General features: G+C 35.9%; 1 protein-coding gene across 2 annotated transcripts in view; it reads left to right on the top strand.

Moving 5' to 3' along the window:
• Positions 1-5,898: 5,898 nt before the first annotated feature.
• Positions 5,899-12,560, top strand: part of slc5a6a (solute carrier family 5 member 6a) — a 94,882-nt gene continuing 88,220 nt past the window's right edge. The window contains exon 1 of one of the 2 annotated variants that reach the window (XM_039748440.1): positions 5,899-5,947. The gene's annotated coding sequence lies outside the window, so the exon portion shown is untranslated. Of the gene's footprint in view, positions 5,948-6,589; positions 6,613-12,560 lie in introns of those variants that run through there. The other variant, XM_039748441.1, reaches the window with a different exon arrangement.

A 12,560-nucleotide genomic window follows, 5' to 3' on the forward strand; every position in this document is an offset into this window, starting at 1 on the left:
AAATCCTGCAAATACTGTCATAACTGAAACAAACCATGAAACTCAAACCGATTATGACAGCAGCAATTCAAGCTGTGAGATTTGAGATAAGATTACTGCTCACATGGCCAACTGTAAGTTGCATGCTCAAGAGTAAGCTCAGCGCACAGCTTGGTCATATTACAACCGGAGGGCCGAACTGACAACATATACAAAGAGATATACAAGAGGTATACAAAGAGATCCTTAACAAATAATTATTGGCATATTTTCCCTCAGTTTAAAAATGTTAAATTTTCTTCTTAATAAAAATTTTAATGCAGTACTTTGCCGCCGCGAAGCGCGGGTATTTTGCTATATATATATATGTGTATATATATGTTTATATGTGTGTGTGTTTGTTGTGTGTATATATATATATATATATATATATATATATATATATATATATATATATATATATATATATATATATATGCCAGCAAAACTCATGACAATGACAACACAATTACATTGTCAATCATGTTACGTTATTATGAAAATGTTTCCTTTTCTTCTTCATTACTTCTTTAACACACTACTTCTCCGCTGCGAAGCGGGTTTATCAATATTCAAGAGTGGGGCGGAGCCTTAAACCAAAAACATAAAGGCAAATGAAAAGCCACTAAGGCAGTTTTAGAAGAAACTGAAAGTGAACTATTGATCAAATCGAGTGATAATGATGACAATGTGAAAAGTTTATCAGATGTTGACATGGATAGTGAAACTGATCATTACAGCACTGTACGACAGAACTCCCATGATATGTCTGGTGACTCTGGACGTGTAAACGTGCCAAGCTGCTGCAGGGTGGTGCAGTAGCTGTCTGGTAAAATGGCAAAAAGATTGGGATCAAGTTGAAAGCAGGACAAGAAAGATGTTTGCCTCATAAACACTGTTCACAATGTAGCAGCTGTCAATGTCCATGTCAAAAGAAATGTGGAAGTCACCAGGCCTTGCACTGTGGTAGCCCACAATAATACAATGGGCACATCGATCATGGCACTACTCTATCATGCACAAGCCAACAGAAAAAATATTAGAAAAAAATATTTTGATATTTGCTCAAATGATGCATATCTGCACTTTTGACTGTTTCATAATATATCACATGAAGCCTGTATACTAAAGCTGCATCACTACACCAGACATACCTTTCTTACTGTGATGATGTTGACGTTTTGATATATACATTTTTCTGTTAAACATAACATTTTTTGTTGAAAAAAATGTTATTGAATGTTATACTTTGTTGTTGAAAAAATGTTTTCACTTATTGTTCCTTTGAATAGTGATAAAAGTGCTATATAAATGTAAAGAATTATTATTATTATTATTATTACTGTAATGCTAAGGAGACTACATCACTTGCTATACTCATACACATCTACAATGTTCTTTCTAAAGGACTCTGAGAGCTCTTTCAATCTAGGCATGGTGGTAACACAAACATCAACAACAAAGAACAAACCAAACTATAAATCTGAGGTATAAATACAGCAGGTTCAGACAAGATCTTCTCTAATAGTGTTCTTATCATTTGCACCTGATCTGGTGCACCTGATTCTAATATTAGGTCTTTGTGGGAGTGATCAATGGAGGGGCGTATTTACTTTTTCCACAGACGAAATCTGCATGTGTTTATTTCAATTATACATTGACCTATAAAATACAAATATGGCATGATGTTTGTATATTACGTCACTTTTATCTAAAGATATTGTTTAAATAAGGGTCAAACGTTGATATGATATGATACATATACATATATTGTAATAAACGTGCTATATAGGCGCCTCTTGAACCCTCCGATGACACATCAGACACCTGGTATAAATCCAATATTTTAACTTTTATTATAATACTATGCACAAGCACCACTATTCCACACTACTCCAATAAACACTACAATACAATAAACAATCAGTCCTCCACTCATCCCAGCAGCTCTGTCGCACTTTCTCCCAACTCCGGCTCGGGCTGCTGGGGTTACCCATAGTCCCTTTATACTTCTTGACCCGGAAGTGTTTCTGTTCCTCAGTCCATGTGACTCTTAACACTTCCGGGTCAGGTGAAAACCCCTTTTCTTCAACCCGAAAGTACAACATTGCTTCTGTCCCCTCGACTGGGAAATACTTTCAGGTTATAAGGCAAATAGAAGTCCCTGTGCCTCCCTGCAGCGTCCTCTGGCGGTCCCCATGATATCCAGCAGGGCTGTGAAGGGAAACTCCAAGGTCCATGATGCTCTGCTGGAACCCGGGGCATCTCCACGTTGCAGGGAGGACACCACCTGGCGGCTTGGGGTTATTGGCCGGAATAAGCTACCAGCCATAGTCCACAATATGTATATGTATGTTAAAAAAAGAAAAAGCATTTCAAGGGGTGTACTTGCTTGTTCGCATGACTGTAACTGATTAAACTGTGGTGATGCAGCACATAGAATTCCTGCTCAATATGGTGACCGTCTTTTGTTAGGGTCATACCAGTTGGAAAAAACTGGCAGTACTGCAAGGATTATGTTTTTCAATTTCTCCAGTGACTTCAGTACCATCCAGCCATTACTGTTAAGGGGTAAGCTCAGATGCATAGCCTTAAATATTTTCCCAAATCAATGAGGCAGAATGGTGTTAACACCATTATCCTGACTGTGGTGCCTGGTCTTTCCAAGTGGGAGCAGAATCTGTGGAGCACATGTCTGTGTCTGATAGGCAAACTGCAGAGGATCCAGACGTTCTGAAACAATGCACAGTAAAGCTAACAGTGTTGGGGAAGGTCTATACTGACAAGAATGAATCAAACCTGTTGAAGAACTGGTTCAGTTTATTTGCTCTGTTCTCATTCCCCTTAGTCTGCACGTTTTACAGCCTGCTTTGAACTAGTGTGGTACTGAGGTGTCAACCATTGCACTCAGGTCCCAATCCAGGTGGTTTGTCATGTGGAAGGTGCGGCAAAGTGCTATCAGTGCCTGCTCCCAACCTTGTAGCCAGTGATAGTCCTCATCCTATTCCACATTTCCTTCACACTGTTCTGCTGCAACTTGTATTCAAGCTTGCCTCTGTATTAGGCTTTCCCCTCACTGAGCTGTTTCCTTAGTTCTGACTGCACTTGACATGTTCTCTTACCATTGGTGTTAAACCAAGAAATGTAATTTCTCCCCAAAAACATAAGTGTTCACCACAAGCCATACTGCACTTACTCCTTAGTGGCACTCCTCCAGAGTTAGTTCTCATCTCTTGCCCAGTGCTGACAGGTAACGAATCCCATGACCTTTAGTTATGTAAATAGGTTAAACAATGGATTGATCTACAGTGGATTCTGTATATATTCTGCCACCTTCACTTTCTGAACTTCATTGTGTTGTAGATTTCATTTTAAATGGATACATTTTCCATTTTTGTCTATCAATCTACCCTCAATAACCCAAAATGACAAAGTGAAAATGTTTTCAGAAAGCATCTCAAATGTATTAAAAAATCAAAAACTAAAATTTCTCATTCATAGAAGTATTTTAGACCCTTTGATTTGGCACTCCAGATTGCATCAGGCGCATCCTATTTGCTTTAATTATCCTTGAGATGTATCTAGAACTTGACTGGAGTCTAGCTGTAACAAACTGAATCAAATGGACATCATTTAGAAACACACACTCCTATGAATAGAGGCCCCACAATTCACACTACATGTCAGGACAAAAACCAAGTCATAAAATCCAAAGAACTCCCTGTAGACCTCCACGATCAAATTGTGCTGAGGCATAGATCAGGTTGGAGTTAGAAAGCAGGTTAAAGGACACTAAGAACATGAAGAATAACTTCTCTGCTCTGATGAGACAAAAACTGAACTCTGTGCAGAACTTCAAACTGCCTTATGGTGATGCATGGTGGTGGCCGCATGCTATGGGGCTGCTCCTCAGTGACAGTGACAGGGAAACTGGTGAGAATTAAGGGAAGGATGAATGCAGCCAAATACAGAGAGGTCCTTTAAGAAAACCTGCTCCAGAGTGCATGCAGCCTTAGACTGGGGTGATGGTTCACTTTTCAGCATACCAATGACCTGAAGTGTAGAGCCACAACAACACTGAAGTTGCTTCAAGACAAGTCTCTGACTGACCTTGACTGGCCCAGCCAAAGCAAGACTTAAACCCCCATAGAACATCTGTGGAGACCTGAGCATTGCAATTTACAGATGCTCCCTATCCAGTCTCATGGAGTTAAAAAGGATTTGCAGAGAAGAATGGGATAAACTGCCCAAATCCAGGTGTGTAAAGCATGTAGAGACATACCCCAAGAAAACCTGAAGCTGTAATGCTTCCAAAGGATCTTCTACAAATTGCTGAATTAAAGATTAGAATTTTTACATGAATGAGAGGTTTCAGTTTTTGGATTTTTAATAAATTTGCAGACTTTTCTGAAAGCATGTTTTCACTTTGTCATTTTAGGCTATTGAGAATAGATTTGCAGGAGGGCAAAAATTAAATCTAAAACACTAAGTGTATAGAAAATGAACAGGTCTGAATTCTTTCTAAATCCACTGTATTTTACATGATCATGGACTATTTTTAAACCTCCAATAATAATAGTCATTATCGGGAAAATAATCATTTAAATCCTTCCTTTGTTTCATGTGCCTAGTAAGTTGCAGTACACCACATTATAGTTTGTATAAAGTGTAATGTAGCTTCTGATCAAGAAATAAAACATACATGCAATCTCAAACTGTTAAATCAATTCAGAGCTGTTAAGTGTTGTCACCTCATGTATGTCAGGCCATTGCAAGGCACTAAAAGAAATGTAAGCTTTGAAATCAAGTCTTAGCCCCCTGATCTAATGAATAATAACTTAATTGTTAACATAAGCAAAACTTTTCCACAATAGATGAGAATCTCTTATACGTCTGTTTTTAATCTGTAGTATCTATTGATATTTTCATAAAAGATGTATATTTTTTTTTCAGAAAATTAGACCTCCTTTTGTGAATACTTTTTTATGTTACAAGTATGGGGAAAATACATAAAGACAAAAAAGGAATGTTTTGTTACTATGTGAAATGTGGTTCCCTCCGTAAAACTTTTCTACAGAGATCTTAAATTACTGTAGCTGTCATTGAGGAAAACGAACTACGAACTATCGAATACGCTTAGAGTGAAAACAAATTCTAACTTCTGTTATTGCCAATAACTGATTAAATATTTCGATCTTTTTTGTACTTCTTTTTTGTTTATAGATGTGATTACTGTAATCGATTTGTAAGACAACATATTAAACAAATGTATTATAAATGAAGTTAAACGCCTTGTAAATGCGGCGTAAACCTCTAAATAAACCTTAGAATACTATACAAAATAAAATATGAATGCTTGCGTCCAGCAGCATCATGATACGTAATTTCCATAGGAGTTCTGATTGGCTAATATGCTTACACGTGGGCAAAATAATACGACCTGTGACGTGAACGACACTAATTTCCCTTTAACTCTTTAAGAGTTAAATATCAATGAAAAATGTAAATTAAACATACATACAAGATACATAAATCTCAGTTACGATACCATAAAAAATACTCTGCTTCAGCAACAGAAATTCCAGACAGTGGTGTAAATTAATATTCGATTTTTATAATTAAGTAACGGGTTATGAATAACTGTAAAATCAGGTAAAGTGTAAGAAGAGGAAAAAACTCTTGTCACATAACATTTAGTAATTCCGATGCGTTTAGACGGATACCGTAATGTTTCTCTTGCTCTCCGCTCTCCCGACTGTCACATCTGGTAGTGAGCGAGGCTCTAGTTTTCTGTACACACTGGACCTGTAAGGAGACGCCCCCTGTTCTTGTCATTGCCCCGCCCCTAAAGGTGTCAGACAGACGACATCGACTGACTCAATACCCACAAGCATGCGTGTTTGCTGAGAGTGAGGAAGGGTTCTTGCTGGTAAGTACTCTCTCTTGATATGTGAGGCCTTTAGAGAGGAATTTGTACATTTATACCTTCGAACGGAAACGGCGTGCCAACCCGTGTCTTCTTACAAAGTCAGGGACGGTTAGAGGTTAGACAGATAAACAGACACGTGGGGCAGCAATGGAGTGTGCGGTTGCCATGGAAGGATGCGTTGGGGTCGTCCGAAACCTTCTGAGCACTGAGTTGAACACTTGTAAAAATAAATAAATCCTTTCATTCCTTCAAGCTACGACAGCGTTGTTTGTAAAGTTCATGTTGTATATCTCTTGTTTCTTTTTTTCCCTTAAGTGGAACTATACTTGAACGATGATTTGTTTCAGTAATGGTTAGTAAAACGCATGTCGCTGCAGAAAGCTGTTCAGTATTGCTAGCAACCGCATGGATTTTTGCCCCTACGACCTACGCCGCAGGTGCGGAGAATCACCTTTATTTAGTCTTTCTGGCGACCAAAAAAAAAAAAATAACCACGTGAGTATTGTTGCGAAACAATTCCGATTAAGATTTTCGAAAATGAGGCGACGACAGTGACGCGACAAAACACTTTAATTGACCAACGGTGCTGCACAAATGATGATGTTTCCTTTGAACCAATTGCACAACGTTTTTCATATTCATAGATATCCTTACCGTTTTAGAAGGTAGGAGAGAGTAGAAAGCAAGTATATGTGGTTAATTGTCTGAAAAGCTATGAGAACACTGTTTGGAATCTCCTTGGTAAACCTATTGCTGAACAATTATTTTTTTGAATCCAGTAATTTATAATGTTGACATCGTGAGTTGGGTCATAAGGTGATTGTGATTTATGTAGTGTCAATACTAATGAAATCCATTCCGTATTGTCTTGCTTTCCTAAAGTAATTGCAAGTACAGTACTGTATAGAAATACTAATGAGTGTTTAAAAGTAAATAAAAAGTGCATGAAAATGATAAAATACATTTAACATGAGGTAAATACATACTGTATCAAAAGAAATACTTTCAAGTGGATTGCAGGTTTTTAGTAAATATTTCTAATACTAATTTTACAAATATTATTAATATACTAAATAGTAATATTTTGACAGTTAATATATTTCAGTATGAATCTGTGTGCTTGAGGGTGAAGGTGCTCCCTAGCATCCTTTCTACAGTAATTTTCTGATTTGTGCCCATATATTTGAATATGTATAACTATAATGCATTGGTTAACAATTTAAATAATAGCTCATTAATGAAATGAATGTCCACGCATTTGTTACTGTATGGAAATTTTTGATCTATGTCCTGATTACAAAAGATGTCAGGCAGCATAAGCAGTACAATTGCAACACAAGAATGAATGTTGTTTATTGGAGTTTTGAAAGATTAGTTTGCTCAGGATTGCATACTTAATCAGCAGTTTTGCTGAAACCTACAATGTTTAATCTCTGGCTCTGCTTCTTGTGGGAATTTACTCTTTTAAACATATGGGTTAATTTTAATACTTAAACCGTTTATCTATTATTTTTACTACATTCATTCGTTTTTTTTTATCTTTTACTTAGCATTTTTTTTCCCCCAGCATGTTCATTTTCATTGTCATCAGAAACAAACTAAAAAACTTTATTTTAATGTGCTGTTAACACAAAGTGCACTACATTTCCCAAAGATGTTTTACTTCATGGCAGTTTAGTTTATTCATGCTTGTAGAATGTGAGAAAAGGTGCTTTTATCTTTTGATTTTTAAAGTAGGAAAGATGAATCAAAACAATTAACAAAAAATAACTTGCTGTATAAGCACATATTGGATATTGGGCATCAATATAAGCTTACTTCCATCCATCATCTAAACATCTAATTCAGGGTTGCTGGATCTGGAACACATTCTGGCAGTAGGAAGTACAAGGTAGAAAACAGCCATGGATGACATCGCAGTCTTATACATAGCATTTTCATGCATGCACGCCAGTGGGAGAACAAACAATATAGATGTGCAATAGAGAGATTAGAAAACCACCTGTTAATTTACAAATTACTGTTGCAGCCGCCTTTGATGCTTTACTCGTTTTTTTATTGAATGGGTTTCTTTGGTGTTTTTTTTTTTCTTGATAAAAATCTGGTGGCATGCTTCAACTAAGATTAAAAACCCATGTTGAGTATAACTGGATGTTCTCAAGGTATAGTATACATGGTTTTAAAAGCACATTTTTAACAAAGACCATTGCCTGTTTTAGTTAACTCAAATAACCTAATAACTGCCAGTGTTTTCCATCATTGATTTTTCTAAAATGTATATTCCATTAATTTTGAAACATTTTGATGCTAGAATAAACTTATTTTGTATATACCTCCTGTTGCATGCATGAAATTCATACAGAAATGCTCTGTAAAAAGATGCATGAAATCATACTAGGCATTTGCCACTAAGTTTATTGGGAGGAGGATGAGGACAGCACTTATAAAATATCTTTACTTGAATATCCATACAGTACTGATAAGATTACAATGTAAAACTTCAAAAAGAATAGAAAATTTGGTGTTTTCCATCTTCGAAAGTGTCATCATACAGTATCTTTGGTCATGCCCTTGTGGTTACATTATAAAATGGGTAATGCAACCATGTCAGGAAAATTCTAAATTCTGCATTAAGAATGAACAGTGATGGAAATATAAGATTTCCAAAAATGCTCTTAAACACAGTTTTTTGCTTTCTGTGTTTTTTAACAATATCAACATAATAGCTAAGAAATGTATAAATTTGGTTTTACATTTTTTTTATTTTGCTTTACATGTTACTTCAAGAATGTATACAGAATGACCAAGACATTCATTTTACCTTCACTTTCAAAGTTCAGCAGTGTGTACAATGTAGAGATGCTAGAACACGTGAAAGAGTAAAATTTGCTTGCCCAGCTATTTCATATTTTTTAAATCTTTTCTTAGTAGTGAAGCACATAATTTGGTCGTCAAGGCTTTCATTATATTGAGCTTTATAACACTAAAAAATCCCTGTGCTTTAAACCAAATTAATTTAACAGCTCTGAAGTAAAACATATGTAAAGATAAAACTGGGTACAGCTAACATCACAGTTCATTTATGGGATAGACATGCTAATCTTAAGATTTTTCTAAGTTGGTAGTGAAATCATTTAAGAGACAGGAGATCTTGGCTTTCAACTGATGCTCAAGAAACAACAACCCAACTAAAATACACACATCAATTACAAAAAAGTAAATTTCTAACTTTGACAAAGATGAAATCTCAATCACAGTGCGGCATTATAAAGACATATTGCTGTAGGTATACAGGAGCCCTAGTAATTTTTCTTGTCATGTTTCTTATGAAAGTGTCGAGTGATGGCATTCACCAAATCTGCAGTGAATGTGCCTAGTTTGCCAGTGACATTGTTTACTGAAACTTTCTTGAAAATCTGATCTGTAGCCTGCTTTGGCAGTCATTTCTTTTTCCCTGCACCCCATGATGCTTTTCAGACTAGGTAAGATAACCGCCCAGAGCTATATCAGCTAGTGTTGGATGGGACGGCCCTCTGAGTATATAACACAGATTGCTCAAAATCCACATTGTATTTTCCTCCTGTTTTCACAAAGAAAGCCCACCATTTATTCTTGTATTCATTGTCGGGGCTGCTATGTTTGTAAAAACTCTGCAAGTGAGCCACTGTTCTTCACAATGTTCTTTGCTATTAGCTCAATCACTCTGTCCACTATGTGCCACTTGCATTTTCGCTCTTACCCAAGACAAAGTCTTGTCTAAAATTCTAGGCACTTGGTGCTGCTCTATTATTTCAAACTTCACTTTGTCAGATCCGTGGGAGAAACTACTAAGTTAGATTTTCACCAATTGTAGCTGTATGGCATTTTCCACTACCAAAACAAAGGATACGCTCAGACAACCGTGTAGTTCAGTTGACTTCAGTGTGTAGTATTCATTCTTTACTATACAGTAACAAATACCTATAGCAAGTCCTGCTGGTTCAGAATTGGCAAAATTTCAGTGACTGCATAATGCAATTGTAATTAACCAATGCAGTATTATCAAATTAAAAGAATGTAAATATTCTATATAATCATACAGTGTATTCCAGTTACAATAGGTAACTTCCAGACAATACAAGTTACAGCTACAAGCTGTAAAAAATGGTTGGTAATACTAAATTTGAGGTGTAATTGATAATTTTCTAATTGATAATACAGATATGCAAGGTATGTTTATAACAACAATGCAGAGTTAAGTATTTTATATTGCAGATTATTAACACTATCCTTAGAAAAGAATATATATTTGCATTTCTGTTTATAGCCTCTGATTGGGATGGAGATATTGCATAAATGACAGTCAGTATAATGAAAGCTGTGGTGCAAAGGAAATGCACTAGTGTAAAATGTTGAGAAATAAATTGTTTCTATAGCTGTTTAGTATGACATTCTTTCCACCTGACATAGTTTGAAAATGTGTATACCTGGGGTGTGAAATTAAACTAAAAAATGATGTGGACACATTGTAACAACCACATGTAATGGTGTGCAAGGCAGACTGGAGAACCCCTGACACACACACAGGAAAATGTGCATACTGTACTCCACAAAGTTATTGGCAGATGTGATGCCTTATCACTATGCAAAATACTTATGTCGCTAACAAGTTCAACAAACAGACTTAACTCTGATTGAACAAACTCTAACTCTGTCTTGTTTTTCTTACTTTTTCTCTTTTCAGTTTAATTTCAGAAAATGGAAAATTGTCCCCAAAACCCTTATAAACTAGTGATGGCTGGAAAATCATCCCCATCAGTAATAGCCTCATGTGACAAAGCTGGCTTGTCTCTGGATATGTTTTGTTCAGATTATAGTATCAGATCCCATTCTCTATAGCAAAGGCATTTATTTTCAGTAGGCATTATTTTATGTTTATAAATGTGCACCATAACTTGCATTTAGTCATTTTTCCAATTCTGAGAGTGCATTCGCAAGTGTACTTTGTTCATCCAGCAACCTTAGTCTAGGTACCCAACGAACACAATGCAACCCTTAACTTATATAAAAAACATGTACAATTACATGTATAGAAGAAAATGCTTTTAAAAGTTAATATTTGTATTTTGTTATGGATTTCTTGTGTATTTTAACAATAAACAACAAAGTAAATCTTTATTTCCATTGTTTTCCATTAGCTGATATCACTGTTTACACTTTTTACGGAGCCTATGTATGCAGACCTAATCTACCTCTTCTCAACTCCTATCGAAAACCTATTTGTACTGTACAGTACACAAGAAAGTGCTTTTAAAACTTAATATTTATATTTTTTGCCATAGATTTCTAGTGCATTTGCACATTGTTTTCCATCAGCTGTTCTTAGCATAGTAGACTTGCTTACTGCTAGCCTACAAGCCTACGTGATTGTCTTCAAATCCACTTTCGGCTGCCACACACAATGTGAGTAATCAGATGGTATCATCACTCAGCACCTACTACTTCTCACTGCTTAATATTGATGCATCATTAAAAGGTACTTCTGGCACTAACTCCAGTTTCAGTGTACCAAAATAAAAACCATTGCTGGGATGCTCATATCTGAAGATTATACATTAGATTCGATTAGGTCAAGTTGATGAGAACAAGCTGTTCACGAGATCTGACTTAAGGTCCCTATTGCTCCTGCTTTCTACCACACTACTTGGTTTTGTATGGCATGTTAATGTGGTTCTCTAAGTAAAGAAGTTGTCACCCTTAACATTTTTCCAATTGTGTCCCTGTGTTCTTGTTGAACATGCTTAATTCCCGGCATCTTGGACTTGAAATAAAATGTGTGTAACTCAGCGTAAATGGAGATCTAGCCAAAAGCACAACCACTTGTAGAGGATGTATGCACATGCCTGAGAATGTAAACAATAATAGCGTGGGTTTTGCGCTCTGCCTAGGGCCAGACATGCAAACTAACGTACGTGACGCTGAAAAATTTGAACTTAGATTGCAATTTTTAATTTTTCAGTTATTTAAATAATTTTTAATTTATTGGACATGCATGTTCGCATTGTTGAAAGTTCTTAACTTGAAGGTTTATATGTAAGGGACTTACTGTGTTTGAATCCAAACTAGTTTCTTTGTACATTCTGTAAGGATCTTCTGACCCTAGCAAGTTTAAATTTGCTTTAATCTTTATTGAATAGTATAGCTAATGCAAATATAGAATAACTTAAGCAACTACTTGGTTCATCTATATCTAACTCTGCTCTGTGCTTATTGTAGAAAAATACCTATTTTATCATGCTAAAATGGACAACACAGAGTATACAGAAACATTTTACTCTAGTCTTCTGCACAGCCAATTACAATTAGACTTAGCTTGTCAATGGAAAAGACTTTTTTCTGTCAAGTATGACAGGTACTATAGTTAGAAGACCACTTTAAAGGGGCGAATGTAACCCTCAATAGCATTTACTGTAAGTTAGTATGATTAGAATACTTAATTTTACTTTTGCCACTACAGTAGAATGGTGGCATTTAGCTCTTGAAATGATCACTCTTTGCAATGTTGATGATAATTAAATTCTTGTGCAGCTGTCTTTGTTTTATACTCTGTGCTATAGTATAATTGCTTTATGTG

This window comes from Polypterus senegalus, chromosome 3 (assembly GCF_016835505.1).
Source record: "Polypterus senegalus isolate Bchr_013 chromosome 3, ASM1683550v1, whole genome shotgun sequence".
NCBI lineage: Eukaryota > Metazoa > Chordata > Cladistia > Polypteriformes > Polypteridae > Polypterus > Polypterus senegalus.